The sequence below is a fragment of the Anopheles moucheti genome, chromosome 2 (genome assembly GCF_943734755.1).
Source record: "Anopheles moucheti chromosome 2, idAnoMoucSN_F20_07, whole genome shotgun sequence".
Taxonomy (NCBI): domain Eukaryota; kingdom Metazoa; phylum Arthropoda; class Insecta; order Diptera; family Culicidae; genus Anopheles; species Anopheles moucheti.
Genome location: NC_069140.1, coordinates 84980593 through 84999836, shown reverse-complemented (window position 1 = coordinate 84999836; position 19244 = coordinate 84980593).

Genomic DNA, 19244 nt, shown 5'->3' with positions numbered 1-19244 from the left:
AACCGATAACGGGCAACATAAAACGAAAGATGACTGATTGCGGTGCTCTTGAAAGTAGGATTAAATATTAAACAAAACGAAAAAAAAACAAAAACACACACACACATACATAAGTAAAGTTAAAAACAAGCCCTTACACAACCATACCAATTGGAGTAAAATATTAGTAGAACTTTAGGGAAGAACAAGTAAGCGTAGCATTGTAATTGATACAGTTTTTTGAACATGAGAAGAACCACCATCACGTAAGCACACTTTAAAAGTTCACACGTCTAAAACATTTTAATGCGAGTAATGATCGATACCACAACTCTCTCAGAACGTTCACATTCCAGTGGAGTAGTATAAGAAGGATTATTTTTTTTATCAACTTTCATTTCGCTCTGGCTCCACCATTTCAATCGACACGCATTTCCAAGCAAAATTCGTAAACTTTCCGTAGCTCATATAGTAGAGGCGCCAAGAAAAATATCCTGAAAAGAAACATACATTACTACAATTGGAATAACTGTAATTGGTATAAAACTATGCACTAGAATATTGTTAAGGTAATTATTCCCCCTCCATTTCCCAACACAACACAAGGACTGAGCGGAAAATTGGAGAAAGTGCGGGGAAGGATAAGATTTTCATGAGACTAAAGCAACCGGTTCACAGTAAAATCGTACAGAGTTTGGAGGTATGGGTAAACTCATCAAAATTAGACTGCTAAAACTTTTTACATAAAACAAAAACAAAACTAAAATTAAAGAACGTAAAAAAATCAGAAAAATTAATCTTAAGAAACCAAGCAAAGAAAACTGAATTGGGACACATCATTCAGCAGAAGAAAAAGAAGCACTGCAGGAGACGAAAACTAAAGATAAAAATTAAGAAGCACACACACACAAACATTACTTCCTCTCCCCCATTTTATGCTTCGGTAACGTATAAAGATAAGGTTTAGAGGATTTTCATGCGGAAAATGACAAAAATTTAACAGTAATTCCCTTAAAACTCTGCACGAAAACGGAACATAACGGAAACCTCCCTTAGCTTGTTCAGTGTTCTACTTCCTATCGCGCTGATTGCTGCTGATGTTTTCATTACTGTCCTGTCAAAGTGTTTACAAAACGAGCTATCAATCTTGGGGGAAAGTGTTCAATCGTGTCTACTTAATTGTTTTACACTTATTTTAACACTTGTGAATATGCATTCAATTAGTTTTATTAATGTGATTAAAGAATTTTATAAACAGTTTTCTTTAAAAAAAACGATTAAGTCAAAAGCTTTTTTGATATTGAGATAAATTACACCATGTGACTGAATTGTGTTGATAGTTTTTTTTTGGTTAAAGTTAAGTTATATAAAAAAAATACTAACCTTAGGTAGATAATTTCTTTGCTCCCCAAATTAAAACTACCTAGTCGGTACACGGACAGGAACGGACTGAAGATGAAGAATGGAAGTGAAAGAAGAGAGGTGTGACTGTTATAAAAAGGCTATGTGTAAATAGAACCCAAAGCGAATGTAAAAATGGTTGCGCAATGAAAACGGAAGGTAAACAACGGGGGAGACACAAACAAAAACACGATCCGACAATGATATGCGTAATCCTGTACAAGTGAACAATCTTTGACCTGATTCCTCCCCTAAAAATTGTTGATTTTGCATTAATCCTTGGCGGAAATGGGCGAAGAAGAAGAAGAATATATAAACATTCGTATATAACTGTGTTAATAAGAGAGGGAAAAAGAACCAGCAAATGTACAGATAACTATCCATCTAATATAAGGCACCAGTTTGGGAAAGTGTGGGAAAAAGAGATAAGCAAACGAGCAAAACACCTGAACAGAAGAGACGCAAATGTGAGCAGAACAAACGAGACAAAGAAATGTGAGAAGGAAGCTTATTATTTTTATAAAAGCATCAAACTGTGCAATAAACACAACCAAACAAACAGCAAGCAAATGTCGAAACATAAAAGGTAGAGAAGAAGCAAATGGTTGACAAAGTTTCGTTCAATCGAAACCCGGTACCCAGTTGTCACGAAGCAAAGGTAAAAACAAAGCCCCATTTTTACTTATTTCTCTGTGTGTACTCAATCATTTTACATTTTTCGAGCTATGCAAACACTCATCATGATACGTACAAAAGAAAACAAACAAAAACATGAAAGTGAAATAGGAAACTGTTACGCACGCTGTTGCATTTACCTCAGTGAATAGTTGCAAACACAGAGAGAGAAGAGAAAGAGAGAAAGAGCCACAAAAATCCTGCATCAAATACGAAGCAAACAAACAATAATTCCAACACAAGCTACAATTGCACGCAAGAAAGAAGCGAACCCACGCATAAATATATATTCTAAGGAATGCTGTGTATGGTATGCAATCTATTTAAAAAAGGGGCAAAAGCGAACATACAATTGTAAAGAAAGAAAGCAAAGAAACTTATAAAACTATTCCAAGAAACAAACAAACAAACAAAACAACCGATAGCATCCAAACAGCAAGAAATAAAAAAAAACACACTCACAATATTTAACAACTCTCTAGACTTAACAGCAACAAAATACACAAAACCAACTGAAACCAAACTCAGAAGTCGAACAAGAAAAGCGGAAAAGTATATATTATATTAAAAAGAAAACTTTACAAAACAAAAGCAACAAAAAAAATCGATAAAAAGCTATGTAACTATATTAATGAGAAGAAAAAAAACAAACAAACATCAAAACTGGTTAGGAAGCGTAAGCAGCAGGTAGAAGGAAAAATGTAAAGTAAAAACGGCACACGGAAAATACAAAATAGAGAGTACTACATACACAGAAACGAAAGCAAAAGGAAGCGAAACGAAAAAAAAAGCCATACAGCAGTGGAGCTGGAAAAGGGAATGGTAAAAATTTCAATAAAATATGTATTCATTATTAAAAAAGGTAAAACAAAGCTATTTTCCTCCATTTATGTTGGATTAGTTCTGTAAAGAAAGGAAACAATTTTGACCATCTCTGAAAGTCCCTTATCTATAAGGGATCTATTTAATCTAAAGGATAATTTTTCAAGGATTTTCATTGGAAGATGTTGCAGTTATAGCAGACCCTTTGGAAGAGCATAAAAATTGATGAATAAATCAGAACAAAAGTTCATCTTTGGCGAATGAAATCCCCAAGGGGTGTGGGTATGTACAGATTACTCTAAAAATGCTCATAGCACATTCGATCAAAATTCGGCAAAAGTAGGCTGTGTTCATGGGAGGCTGATCATACAAGATATTGGGCTAATGTCATGCTTAATGAGTGATGCTTTTTTAAGAATGCTTAATGAGTGATGAGTGCAATGCACACTTGATTGAATGCACCTTTTCCTTACTGTATCTTAGAATAAGGCCCATGTATGAAGCCCTCACGACTTCTTAAATTTGGTGCCCTTACCAAAAAGCCAACCTGGTTATCTCCTCGCGACGGCACCACATGAGGATCCGTGGGAACATTATTTATCGCATACGAATGGCGGTCTCCTACGCTAAGCAACACTATGGGAATGGGTTGTTATCTGTATGTAGGATTTTTTTAACGAGGTTAGTTGGTGGTTAAGCGTAAAGATTTAGATTCTAAAGACGAACCATTTAATCACCATACAGCACCGCACCAATCACCACAACACCCCCAGAGTGTGGGGGGAGGGGGTTGGTGGATCTTCTTATCGCTCGGGCAGCAATGGCAGTTGACCCTGGGAACCGACATCCAAAAAGCATGTTTCTCCCTTGTTTGGTTCGATGAGCCTATCAGGCCTGCAATGGTTACATGCGCTCATGCCCGGTGATAACCCGACAGTGATCGAGAGTAGGAGGTTACCGCAAGGGTCAACTGTAGAGAGCGTGTTGCTGTTGGTAGTCGCTTAGCCTTTGGCAGCACACATGCAACATGCTGACCACCGTTATCAGCCACCACAGAATCCGCTAAAGTCGAGTCGACTTATGAAACAAATCTCAATCGCATACATCGCGCCGAGCTGTATTTTATAATGCTGGTGCCCGTTTTTAAACAGTCTTCCAATTGATCGGTTAAAGTATCAATGTGAATCGAATGTCAAATGCGCTCTGATAATAGAGTTGCGATCGCTTTTAAATATTGACACTTCATTTATTCTGTTTATACTCGGTACAGATTACACACTATCAGATCGAAAGGGAGGGTCACATTGTGTGACCAAAGATTCTGACTCGTATCATTCAGTACGACGTGATTTAATTTCATCATTTGAATTATCAAACATTTTAAGTATATTTCTACTGATGCTTACTTAATAAACTCGCTTTAGGACATAGTTTTATTGAGGATGACAATCCCGAAGCAGTTGAGGAGTTCTACCACTTATTATACGAACGCAACTCCGAACAGTAACTTAAGTAATCTTGGGTAATCTTAAGTGAAGTAATCTTCCTGATACGTTTGGTAATCCTTTAGAATTATGAGTCTTAGACGATATTCTAATAGCTGGATATTAGATATTTATTGGAGTTGCAGAACAAATATGTAAAAATCGATCCTTTCTGAGAATTGTACGACCGCACATATGACTGGTCCTATAGAGAGAAAACTAAATCCAAGTAATGATAGCATCACAACTGTCAAATAAGATTTTGACAGCTGAAATGACATAAGATGATTGTAAAGAGCTTATGACATAAGTATCTCTATTCTCACAACATAAAAAACGACAAAATCTTTACGTTTTTATCTTTCTATCCCTTATCAGGTATGGTTTTCGTATATTTAATATTACTTCTGTACACTTGCTTCAACTGCTGCTTGTTTCAATCGTCCCGTAAAATGTCTGAAAATAATTGAACTAAACTGAACCGCACGGTAAATATAGAAACATTTTTAACGTACGTCTACAGTGTCTTAGCCATCTACGCGACGCTTCGGGCATACGGACGGTCCGGACTGTCAGCCGGACTGCTTCGACGCTCTTTCAAGGGTGTAGCTTCTTGTATTGAATTATTCAAACAGTACCAACAAAACAGCCGACGGATCGTACCCCGTTAATTCGATGTATGCAAATATATTCTCTATCTTTACCTTCCCACCTATTCAATCGCGCTTGGAAAATCGGTTCACTGCATGAACTAGATGAGAGCTTCCGATCGAAGCAAAAAAGGTCCACACACTGCTGGAGTCCCTCATTAGAATTTGAAACCGACCAGGTTGTGTCAAATGCGAAATTTAAAAGGTTTCTTTATACGCCGACGGGGAAGGTTGGTCATCACACACACACACACACACTTTCCAAGCATTGATCGCAAAGTTTGGACCAGGACCGGCAGGCGGAAAGACACGGATGTTCCAAAAAACCGTCTTCCACCGGCAACATACTGGCGTTGCTGTAAGCCATGAAATTACGAATAGTACAGCGTACCCCCTTGCGCGAAGATTAAGCTTCGTAACTCTTGCTTAACCGTCTGAACTGCCATTACAACAATGTGTTCCCCGGTCGAAAAGTCGGCAAAAAGCCGCCACCATCCTCAATAATGCCGGCAATAAATACTTAACGCACCAGGCTTTAAATCTCCCCGTCGTCGCACATTTTCTCGTGATCGGGACGTCTCGTGCATGTGTGTGTGTGTGTGTGAGAGGGAGTCCCTGCTGGGCAGATAAATCTTAGGAAGTCTCGATCTAGCGATGTACACACCACCGGTAAAGAGTTGCTTCCGACTCGAATACAACAATGTCGGGAATCGGCCATCAGTGAGCAACACTGCGCTACGATGGTTTTGGTGCTAGTAGACCTCCGCGGTAAGATAATATCCAAAGAGGAGTGAAAGCCGATACTGCAGCAAGGCGGGTTATAGATGGTGGAGATGGAGCAGTGGTAGGCAGATGTGTACGATGGAATGTTTGGGACAGTGACAATCCTGCATTTGTCGTACGGCTAGAGCACGCCAACAGTAGCAGCAGGAGACCGCGATCTATTTTCGGACATCTATTATGGCGCACGCGTGTCTTCGTAGGTAAAGCGCCGCCAGTAGGTGCCGACGGTAGGCGACGCAGTGCAGGCCAGCGGGATAGCGATGTGATTTCGATTTCATTTCACCCCAAAAGCTACAGAGAGGGCCAGGTAACTCTCTATTGCTCTTAGAATTAAACGCCCGTGTAACTTTATCACCCTCTGCCAGTTACTATCGATCCGATGGATAGGGGGAAGATTATATCAAGATGCCTTTTAAAAAGCCTCATGTACTTGAGAGCGTGCAATACAAACCATCGAAAATCGCCCATAAATGTGGGCTTATCCGCGCACGCGCCACATCCAACGAGCAACACGATCACTAGGGGTGGTATGAGGCTGCTGGCAACACTGCGTGACGTGTGTGTGTGTGTGTGAGTGTGTGGCGGAGAAGCGAAGCACGATCGGGCATAATTATAGAGTACCGGCAGGCCGCCCAGGCAATCACCGAACCACTTTGGCCCCACTCGGCCCCCGGCAGTTCGTTTGATCCCATTTGGGGAGCATCGCAATATCCCGTGGTACACACACGGCACCCTTGAAGCCATCTTCGCGGTTGCGGGAAGCGGGCCAACATCGCACAGATGAGAGTGAAAATTGATGCCGCTTCAATTGCCGTACGGGAAAAGCCTAGCGCAAATTAACACCTTCGAACCTTCATCGACGCGAGGGGGAGAACCTTTTTTGCCGTAAAGGGTACTTCCGATGACTAAGCGAAGAATGGAAGGTAATTGGACGTGCTGTTGTTGCTGAATATTGCTCTTGGTGCTACAGAATCCGCTAGAACCGCAACTTATTGATGCCGCAGGTATTCCATACGGACCATAACAACAACAACAGCAAAAAAACGCACACCCTACCGCGAGAGTACGCGCTACTGATCGACAACGATCGCCGATTAAACCGGATCGCAGGGAATTCGGTGCCGCGCGCTTCGTAAAACATCAAGAGGCAGTGGCAAAGAAACCATAAAAATCCGTGTTAAATCCACAACATTGCACACGCCTCCCGTGATTCGAGATATCCGTACGATGCCCCAAAGCCCCATCAAGACGATCGCTCATGAGGAATGGATCCATTTATAACTGGGTTAAAACGATGGTGGAGTGTATAGCAAAAAAAAAACAGGGTCCTCTTTTTGCAGGGTTCTCTGTGCGTTTCTGCAATGTGGGGCATTTGTTGGTATTTAATTATAGCCCTTGGAAAATGGGAGATTGCAAATCTATTGAACCAGTAACAAACCAGTTTGTTGGCGACGCACTTTTTTCCAAATTAATTTTTATTTAATCACCCTCTCTATCATTATGGTGTCTGATAAGACTAATAGGATACTCACTATCAATCATTCATTCAGGTTGAAGAAATTTCTCTACTCCATCACCATTACCCCAATCAACGAATACCTTTCTTGTCCTTGAATAACAAGCAGTCATAGTTGAATAGCCAATCATACAGACGAAGGAATGTATTGTTAAGTATTTGTATATAGTTTTTGTTTTTGTCAGCCTTTGTACGATAAGCAAGATCGGTACATCAATGAAATTGTAATATAAAGGGTGCTCTAGCATCTTCAAAGGTCATTCCGGAATATTACACGTAAAAATTACATATCTCTTAAATATTGAACAAGGAAGGGATCCTGGGTCGGAAAAGTGCTACAACATCTTTGAAGATCTTTCCCGATTGTCATCTGACGAAAGTAAGATCCCTGGAACACCACGATCCGGTTAGGATTTGGTTCCGATTCTATGGGACAGACACCCTATTTGTGTTTATTGAAAGAACCAAGAGAAACTCCATGAATTGCCTTCAAAATCGTTGAAGAGTGCCTGAATTAAGAGTGAAGAATTTTGGACTCGTATATGTGCAAGAATCTTCGTAGTACTTGATGAGAATCTACTGCAACGTAGAGATTCACGGGCTGTGCGTGAGAGATCAAAATCGTTAAACGTTTTCGATTTAGATTAGATTTAGATCATATCAATAAAATAAAATGGGATAGCTGATCTTAGTAAGTATTCGTCAGTCTGTCAGTAAGTCTTGAACAGGGTCAGAGGAGTCATTGTATACAATTGGATACTCTTGCTCTTTGCTAAAGGTGACAAGAGACCGAGAGCTATTTTAAGATTACCAGCAGTGAACGAACATGAACATGAGGTTCTTTATTCATTGTGTCTTCGCCATGCAACGCCTTGTTTAGTTCTTTCAAACTACAAACTTCCAAACCAAGTCACCATGCCAAGTAACCCTGTAAAGATGGCTCGCAAAGATGATTTGTTAGCTCGGTAGTTCTGGTACCTTTTTACGGATGTTACATCCATATTCTAACTTCTCCATCCCGTGTAGTGCCCGCCTGAACAGTCATCACATCTAAGTACAACACTAAACACGGCACTCCGTTGCTTCCGTTTGAATGATTCTTATCTTGAGTAAACCTGGGTCATAAAACAAAAACAAAACCCCAGGTGCTACTACACCTGATAAGGGGGCCCTCACCACCGTCTTGGAGTGAGTCGTAGCTGGTACACACAATAAAACAAAAAACACAAACTGTGAGTAAACCAAGATTGGTTGGTGCTGTGGTGGCTTATCATCGTGACATCACTTGAAGCGATGCGATACGATTTTTTGATGGCATTTGTTCAATGTCCGGTGGAATGTCAGGTGTTGCGCAGAGTGTCCAATTTAGCAACCTGTAGCAACAGCATCTTGGGCGAAAAATTTTCAACCGTCATTCCAATCGAGTCAAAAGCTGTCTATTCATCGCTTAAGGACCCTCGCAGAACCTTTTATCAACGTTTATTAATAGATCCAACAAGACATTAGGTGGGAATTTGCCTATCTCAGCATGTCTAAAAGACATTTTCAGGTTAGAAAAGCATATAAAAAGGAATCATATTATGAATATTGTCCTGGAGATGCTACTGGTTCTAACTAACTGAACAACTAACCGCGGGTAAATGATAACAACAATCAGTCCCACAGCACTTGATCCGTTATAAATAGCCAGTTGCGAGTCATAAAAACCGGCTGGCCACCAGAAGACGCGGCACAAAAAAAAACCGTCGGCGCCTTTCGGGGTGGTGTAGTACGCCTGAAGTCTTCGCGTTGTGTGTGGCTGTGATTTTGATAAATGAAAACCCATTCCACATACAAGCGTGGCGAGGTTCTGCTCTGCCTCTGCCATCGCTTATCGCGCAACTCTCTGTCCGAACACGCCAGCGGCACCACCGCTGGAATGGTAAAAATGGTACAACCGAAAGATAAAGAACTGACAAACGGCATCTGCCGGCGATGATTTATTCCGTGGCTGCGTGCGCGTAGGATGACATCGGGACCGAGATGATCGTTTTGTCACCGATAATCGTTGAAGGCGAAGGTAGTACAAGTAGCGCCAGTACGGTCGGAGCGTTACCCTGTTTGCGTTATATCAGTCCAGGGATGCCAACCGAGCGATAACGCCAACTAAGAGATGAGAAGCCTTAATAAGCCGCCCGATTAGTGTGCGATCGGTGTTCATTACCGCTTTTCGTTCTCTCTCTCTCTCTCTCTCTCTCTCTCTCTCTCTCTCTCTCTCTCTCTCTGTCTTACTCTATCCTGTCTATGGCTGCTGTGATCGTGCTGTGGAATTGAAGAGGATGTAAAACAACAGAAACTTTCCTGCAGCAAAAGACACGCTTTATCGCCACCGGTAATAATGGGTTTTTGATACTCTGCACCATTTGCTGGTGGTTTCACATCGCCAGTGTATGACTTGTGGTGCAACCACGCGTAAACACAATTCCTTGGTATGCACACTGGTAGTGGAGGTGGAGCAGTGTTTAACCATTTTAACGCTTTCCACTTAGTGCGTTTAGTGTAATAAATTGTACAAAAAAAACTACATTGGACACTCTTGTCATTGGAAGTTGGAGGACATCTCAACATCTGGCCACTTCGATTCCATTCACCATCTTTTGGAGAGCTATGAAAGGAAGCGAAAAATCCAGTGACAAATCGTGCTCCAATAATCATTATTGAGAATAAGCTTATTGAAACATAAAGTTGCTTTGCGCGTTGACACGGACGGATAGGTGATCACGATGGGATCAATATAGTGATCACTGCGCTCAACAACAAGATGACATTAGAACTAGATCGTTATAGATGATCTCTTGAAGCTATAAGCGGCCCCACTTCCTTCGCATTTTTGCGTGGCATTTAAAGATTTTGTTATACATGTTCCATGTCATTGACCGGCATCTGGAATTGAAAGCGTTGCTTCTCCCCCCCCCCCCCCCCACCTCGCGGTCTTGAAGATCTTGCCAAAGGAAGAAAACGGTTATGTGTGCGCTCTTTTTTTTTTATTCGTGTTATATGTTCTTCATTCTTTTTCGTGAGCGCTGTTTTTTTTTAGAAACTGAAAAAACCTGTCTCACTTTTGTTGTAACATAGACACACACACTGGCTAACGCGGTCTACCGTACCCGCACAACCTGTTCCTGCTTCCGAAAGGTGCCTGCCTTCCTCCTCCTCCAAACCGCAAGAGATGCCCGATATCCTCCCGGTCGTACAGCAACAAGTTGTACGGTTCGTAGTGATGTGCGCCCAACAGGTTCCGGCGCTGCCCGTTTTTGGATTCGCCGACCAAGATACGAAGGTCGGGGTTTTTTTTTTTTGTTTTCGTTGTTGGAAAATTTGTTTTACTCGCCCGAAGTGAGGCGCAGGGGGGCCACATTTTGCAACCTCACAATATTGGGCCGAAAGAAAGAAAGGCCGAACAAAACAATCCAAACACCGAAGAAGACCGAAAAACGGCTGCATTTGAATAAAAACGCGTTAATCACGGTACGCGATGCCGCGGGGCGTGGAGGAGAAAACGCCGTGGCAGAAACGTTTTGCGATCAGTTCCAGGACGTCATCATCGTCATGATTCGCGTGTGAGAGAGCCTTGGCTGAGGTGTGGTTGTTGTCGTAGTCTTCCGAACGCTGATCAAAACTCCACTTCCAACTCCCGCTTCGGGTGTTTGCGTATGTTGAGCAGGTTTTTTTTTGTTTTGCTTCTCTTCTATATGTGCAGAGCAGCAGAAAGAGGCTCCCCGGCAGACTACAGGACGACAACTCCGGCATCACCCCGCAGCAAACCCCGGGGAAGCGAGACCATATCCAATGGGGAAAATATTAAAATTTAACTGGTAAAACTCGTTTTACGAAACAGGCACACTAGAAGGGTTCTTCTTCTTCGTTGCGGTGAGAACGACAGAGGACGCTACGATGGGACAGGTTAAGTTCGCCAGAGCAGCGTTCTTTCGCGAACGAATTTTGCAACACTTGCACAGAAGGGAACCCTACCAGTGGAGTGGAGAGTGAGCTTCGAGAGCCTGAAAGATGCTGGAATTCTTAGCTCTTTTCGACTTTTAATTGCAGAGTTCTAGATCGTACATCTTGGACTTTTAGAGTACCTGATAGTACTCTAAGACACTAGAGGATGTCCAGGTTTCTGGAGAGTATAGACATTATGACCTCAAAGATGTCCGCTAGAAATCCCAATCGAATACATCAGAGTTCCAATGATGGGAAAGTGATGTTCCACTTCATCCAGCAACAAAAAATGGTTTGTTTGGCTAATCAGCCAATGCACTCTATAATCCAACAAGCACATGATAAATTCCAACGCAACAATCATGTCCCAACATTCTTGAGGCTCTAGTGCCATTGCGCGAACATCGCGCGAACTCCAGTAACGCACTGCGAATGTCTTCATTACTCCTTAAATATTCAATGCCAAACGGAACAGAACAACAACATCCAACATGAATGTCTGGCCCGTGGTCCAACACCACTGTGGGGGGGGGGGGGATGAGACATCCACGGGGGACACGTTTCGTTTTAGCTGCTGAAATATGCAAATTCCTTTCCCCGCTGTCAAAAAAGTGCAACTGCGCATGCACCGGAAAGGGGGGCAGGGGCACAACACCACCGCGTGCCACAGAACCCTGGAGAATTATATAAAAGGTTTGTAGTTTTTCCCCAGTTTTGTTTTTCGTTGGTTGTTCTTTTTTGTCTCTTTCTCTCGATGCAGACTTAGCTTGCCCTTTGGTACGGATGATGTTTGCTGACAAGTCAAACCTCCTCATATTAATGCTGATGAGCTCCAAAGTTGTCGCTTGCCATTCGATGAGAAATGCTTGGGGGTTTTTTTCTGTTGTTGTTGTTGCATCCGTACACACGCACATATACCCACAAACCGTTGCGAGCCGTATGCCGAAGATCTCCTTCGTTGAGAGTCACATTTCATACGAGACACTTTTTACCAATCCGTTTTTTTTTTTGGATCATGCATTCGGAACCCCCTCCCCCCAAAAAAAAGCATACTTAAACTCTTTGCATTCGTTCAGCTTCAAGTAAGAAAAGAAGGCAAAAAAGAGCAGTAAAAAAAAAGCTGCAATTAACGTAAAAAAACGCATTCATTAAGAAGTCGACTACAACATTGCCCAACATTACGGATGTGCACGGTGGTTTTTATGTCGAGTTTTCGAGCCTTCAAAGATGTTGAGTTCCTCTGGGTCTTTTTTTATACCAAAAAAAAAACACCTTCATTCCTCACTAGTCTTCTGTCTGCGTTGCAAGACAGTGGCAAAAGTGGTTAATTTGTGCGCTTTTATTGTGTATCCTTTTTCCTGGATGTAGACTTTTCTAACACACACCACTCCGGACCACTGAGACATCGGATCCACTACACCTCCGGGGGATTGGCAACACAAACTCAGGTGGAAACGATAACCGGGCGCGAATCGTTGGAAGTGCTAAATCGAGGATAAACATAGGCCCCCGGGCATACACGATGGACACACCCTATCATTTGCCGGGAATCGGGACTAACCGTATCGTATCGCTTACTTCACCTTTCGCGCCTGGTGCCTTAGCTGGGCGTCCGGACAAGACTACAGGTAGCTGGCAAGTTTTGACAAGGGATGATTTCGATGGACCTCCCCGATATCTTCCACCGGCGCTACCGGCCGGGTGTGATTTATAAACCCTCAGATTCAATTCGCAGCGTGAGCGTGAGACTTGCCACTTGACGTAACGTACACAGCATGTCAGAGAATAATTCATTAGCCATCGAAACTATTCGCAAAAATGGTTTCTGGAGGACTGTTACTGAAACTCCAACTTCAGTACAGTGAACTGAAGGGTAACATTCGTGCCGTACGTGATCGGGTGAAGAAACCTCACGTTCGATTACAATGCAGTGATATTGTGGAAACCGTACAACTGTGACTACCACCACAGAAATAGACAGTTGGAGTGGACGATGATGTCGACGACGCATTGTCGGGCGGCACTGATACTGCAGCATTGGGGCATGAGGCATGAAGTGTTACACGCTCAAGCCACTTAATAATTGGTTCCACAATAAGAACATTCATGTTAAAAGTAAAGCAACTTCAAGAGATATTTGGATATTTGGAACTCAATATTTGGGTCTCCGGAAATTGCCTCGTCTAATTGGCATTTGAACATCAAACTATTGCGATTTTTGTAATACGTAGTATTATCTTAAGGGATATTCGCAATTTATGTGTCAGACATCAGTATCTTCCTGATAATACAATGTTACAGTTATAATCATTCCATTGGACAACCTGCCGCTAACTTGTCTTGGTTAATCTCAACAGCCTGACGCATATACGACAGCTGGGAACACTTCCCTTATTAGTCACTCTGTAAGTTCTCTAGGCCAGCGAGATATGAGAACATATCTCATACGATAGCGAAAACGGAAGGGACAAAGACTCCGGGCTCGACCATTTCCGCCCGTCAGAGTTGCTTGCATCTGTTAGACACATATCCCCGACCCCGGAATGGGGATGCTTTAGCAATATTATTTATTGCACTCCTACTTCCTCACACTTTATCGGGCGTTAAGGCGTTCGAAATAGTACTCCCTATTGTTTTGCACTGGGTGTCTAAACCAACTCCACCACACCAGCCAATCATTCACATTGGTGATTTGATGCCGAACGACAGAAATATCTACTGCCAGCGATTGTATGATGCAATGGTTGTCGTCTTCTTTGATAGTCCGCTTTTTTGTTTCTTACATTCGGAGCTATCTTTACGCATGTAGCGTTTTTACTCCTTCTCTTGCTGATCAGAAGTTTTCCTCTTTGGCTCTTCGATCGTTATACGTCCCGCCGTCTTTATGCCGTTGATCGTGCCGGTTTGGGTTTGTTTGCTCTCTTAAAACCATCGGGATCTTATGCTGCAGCAAGCGGTTGAAAAAAGGAAGGCACAGACACATTCGGATTGAAGCATTGAAGCAATGTACGCCTTTTTGGCCCATTCGCTTGCCAACATTGTAGCAGCGACGGAACGAACGAAAGAACCGTATAAAACACACACATTCAGGAATGATTTAAATAAGAGTGGCGACTTACTGTGGCCCGGGACCATGGGACCACATTTGTGTGTTTGTGTTTTAAACTTGAGGACATGAACGATAGCGTTACTGGCCGGCACGTGATCGACGACCTCCCGCTGGTCGCATCGTTTTCCATCGTGCGACCGTCGGCCAAGATGGGACCAGCCCATATCCGACAACGCGCCGTCGAACCGATGAAGGTGTGTGGTGTGAAGTGACGATGGATGAAAATTAATTGTAATCGATACGCAAGCATGGCAAGCGGGGTGGGTTTAGGTTTTGGACCGGTGTGTCGCGATTCTCTCTAACCTTTCGTTCTACCTAATGGTCCAACAAAAAGACAAATTTCTTGTGGATGGGGTGATCTATTCGCTTGACTTGAAACCCGTTTCAATGGTTCTCGGACTGGAATGTTAATTTTAACTTGTTTATACATTTATATTAAGCCTGGACTGTATTAAACTCTTCCTCTTTAATGTGTCACTTCTCAATAACCACTTCAATAATAGTACTTTTAAAAAATATTCAAAATTCATCACTCTCTTCTGGAGGGAATTTGCCATTCGCCTGTGTAAATTAAGGGAGTAATATACTCAGCAAACTTTTAAAAATATTTTTTGTGCCTAAAAATTTCGTATATATTCGTATATTGAAATTATCGAGCATAGATTGCCTACATAAAAATAGAACACATACATAAAAAAAGGATCATCAGAAAGCTTGTCTTAACAACAATTCTTATCAATTAAATTATTCATATTTTGGTTGGTCTCTGTCACATGAGTAATAGGGGCACTAGCGCTATGTGTTGTGAAATTAAAATTACGCTATAAGAATTGTCTTGGTTTTAACTGTCTACCTGGAGTAAGGAAATAAGTTTTGCTTGGAATATGCGGGGTGTCAATAATTCCTGTAGGAGGATAATGCCCTGTACCGTAATTCTTCTATGCTCTTAGTTATACGGGAGACATTACCTGACCAAGGTAATTAATAGAATAATGTTTTAGTACATTTCCACTGCCTAACTTCAATTCTAACTATCCTACTATCTTGTTGGCACGGATATTATATAAGCAAACTCCATAGCGGGACAAACTAATAAGCAAAACAGTGATTTCAAAGCTTTGGAACTTGCCGAAGTCGAAGTGTTGCTGACTTCGTGTTGTCCAAGTTTGTAAGGAACCAAAGCTACAAACTGAAAAGCTGAGACTTCAAGCGTTCATCATCTGCTACCATGTTTACAATAGCTCGTGAATAGTTTTCATATTGGAATTCTACACATTGAAATCAATTTTCACACGTTTTCATTTCAGTCTTGGAAAAATGGCAGGCTTTTATGTCAATTTTTGCATCCGAAAATCTGTTTTTCTTACCAACACTGCTTTATATTCTTTTTTTTTCTTCAAGAACGGCTAGGCCGTATTGCTGCTTTATATTTTACATCATAATAAAAAAAAACGCTACGTACGATAACAGGGAAATTATTGAAAATTATGGGAAAAATATTGATTTTGTTCTAAGGTGGGGTTTCTACGGTGGGGCCGCATTAATATCCACCGAATCACCAAGTTTGCAGTGATCAAAGTAGTCACTGCATCTGATTTAGCGGCCGAAAAAAAATGCCCCAATGTCGAAAAATGAAATCGTGTTGTTCTATTTTTACAATCATAATTTTTATAAAAAATGCCTTTAACCCTAAAAATCCGCAATTTGCAGTTCGCCACAGTGTACCACCCCCTTAATAAACTGAACGCAACTGAACACGTTTCTACTCACGCTTTTCGTCACGGATCAGCAACACCGTGACGGCGGAAAAAGTTCACATTTCCACTTCACAATTAATCGGCCAGTTTGTCCAGTATCGCCCACCTACGGTACGCCTTACGGCCTTTAGCTGCAAAAGATAACGGACGGATCGGTTAATTCGAAACATTTTTATTCTCTGTTTGTTTTATGTTGTTTTTTCTTTCACCTTTCAGCCGTCCGCAAGCAGGTGAGTGAGTGTGTGAGTTTATGAGATGGCGGTTTTTTTTCTTGGCGATGGAAATGATGGAAGTGAAACCTTTGCCAGCGGGCCGCAAACTTTTACGATCGACACCTCATTCCGGGGCCAGGATGCGGAATCTATGAGAATAAAATGGCCTGTAAATTGACTAATAAAGATGTGTATCTTGCGCGCGTTAACAACTTTAAGCAATCATGCTTCGCTGGGGGGATACAAAGCTCTGCCCGAACTAATGCACATTCGAGTTACCTTTGGGCAATTGGAAAACAGAAAAACTTTCTGTCAAAAGTACAGACAAAAAAGTTCCTTCTTTCGGCAGCTTGATGTGTTGTTGTTGTTGTTGCTTTCCACGCTTCCTTCCCCCGCTCGCTATCGGCGATGCATCTCTTTCATCAAATTCAAACAACCGAAACCTCATGTGTCAACACGGTGCCCCGGAACAGAAACGAGCCAAGCGGTTCAAACGATTTCCGGTTTCCGTTGCACGCGCTTCGGTGCTTTTTTTTTCTCTTTCTCGTTTAAATGCCGGAAGTTTGAGTCTACACACCGTCGAATCGATAAACTATCGCCTGCCACTGGACAGGGGCAGCGGCTTTAAAACTCGTCCTTAATCGGTAGCATCCTTCTTCTCCGGTGCTTTGCTGACCTGTTGCTCTCGCCCCATCCCCGCTTGCAAGGGTTATGTAGCTTCGCTTGCTGCTGTTTGAAAGTTGTTAGGAGTCGACCGGTTCGTGTGCAAACTGTTGCCCACATGAAGCATCGGCTGTGTGGCTGTGTGTTTGTCCCGTGCTGTCTCTACACATCGTCACCTCCTGCAACCCGGCAACCATGTGGTCGATGCTGTTTCCGGTGTAATTTTTTTTGGTTGGGTTGTTTGGTCAAATGTCACGCTTCCGCGGATGATTGGAAGAGGAGTTCTCGCTCTACAAAGTATTATCTTTCCGATCTTTTTTTAAAACGGGCGCGTGTGTGCTATTGCCACCAGTGTTCTCCAAACACAGGGCCGGGCCGTGGATCGAATCTTCAGCCATGTCAACTCTTAAAATGGTGTATGTGTATCATGTGAGACAGTCTTGGCTAGGGAAATTCAGCATATAGCAACACAACTACCTTAGCAGTCTTATTGGTACAGTTGCGTTATCATTCTATGCTCATCTTTGTTCAGCTGTTTCTCCACCTTGTTCTGCTCAGGAACAAGGCGAGCGCAGCCCAGAAGCGATCTAGCCCAGAGTGGATTCTTGGAGGTACAGGAGGTATAGATTTAACTTACATTCCACTTATTGCTTCATGTGTTTTAATCGACATCCATTATCCAGCATCAGAATTCCAATCAATATCCAGTATTCTCAGCTCCGTCACGTCTGAAAGAAAGAAAAATGTACTTTTGATTATCCTTTCTTGTGAATCATGTTAATATGCTCTAAGTTCTAAGAACTTCCCTTACATCTCTTGTAGCCTTCCTTTTTTGGTTCCTTCCTCTGCTTGTTCTTGACCAGCTCTCGATAATAGTCTCCATTACAATGTTGCTAACCCTCGACACTTTTCGGACGCTAAGCGCCGAACAAAAGGTTGATCGATGGGTAGAAGCCTCTCAGCACGGCGATGGTAATCAGCTCTCTAAAATGATTTCGAAACATTTATTACCATCCCCAGAGCCCAAAAAAGCTCTGGTCGAAAACGGAATACGAAACGAATAAAATCGATGGAGTGACATAATTTTTCGTTCGTCGTTCCACCGCTCCCTCTTATACTGTCTGTTTCTTCCTCTAGAACGAAGGGCACTGGGACCTCTGCTCGCCGATGGGCGTTCTGTGCCGTTCCGTGTTTGCAAAAAACCGCATGTGGGGAGAGGCATAAACCGAAAACGTTTGCCAAACACGATACGGCATTAAAGGCACGGTAACGAAACAAAGGCTCGGGATCGTTCCCTCAGGGGAATGGAGCAGCGGCAGTGGATGTCCCCATATGGTCAACTGGTTACGCCACGACCAAGACGACGGCACGAAAGATGCAATGCAGCATGGTCGGGGGAGGGTTTTGTGCGGTTTTTCCCCCCTTTCTGACTACAGGGTTCTGGCCTATGCCTATGCTGGCCGCATTAAAGCTTCGCCGTCCGTTTGGTGCGTGTCTGTGCCGTGGTGTGGCTTTCATGCACACCCCACAGCACACGATAAGCGGATATGTTGGTAGGAAACATTGGTGCGGTGCGGGCTCTTCCGAAACCGTCAAACGCCATCCCATCACCGCACGTTGTTTGATTTGGAAGAAATGAAACGCCTTGCCATCGCTAGGTGTATGTGTGCCGAACATGCATCACCATTTCCGCGCCCGAAACCCGTTGATGCATGTCGCCGCACCAAAACCGAAGAGCGAAGAAGCGGAATGAAATGTGCATTAGCAGCGCGTACAACCGGGTAGAGTCCACCTTGTCCACAGATGCAGAAGAAAGTGCAGCTTACAAATGTCGGTGGTGTTTTTTTTTGTTTTGCGCACGCGAAAGCGTCCATTTCTCTTGCCCGAGGTCAGGGCAAGTGAAGCGGTGGGCCAGAAACAATGCGTTTGTATTGGCGGGGAGAAGGTGGTCTGCAATCGATCAAGGCTTTACAGTGACCGAAGTTTCTATAAGTGCACCACCAGTTTTTTTGTTTGTGAATCTCAAGATTCAGAAATCCTGAATATACAAGAATCCTCATCAAAATTGATTATTTATCTGAATGAGTCTCAATTTCTGGTCTAAACTCCTCAAGATTCAAGAATCCTCAAGGTTAATTAATTCTCTGCATGAATCTCAATTTCTATTCTATACTACTCAAGATTCAGAAATCCTGAAGATACAAAAATCCTC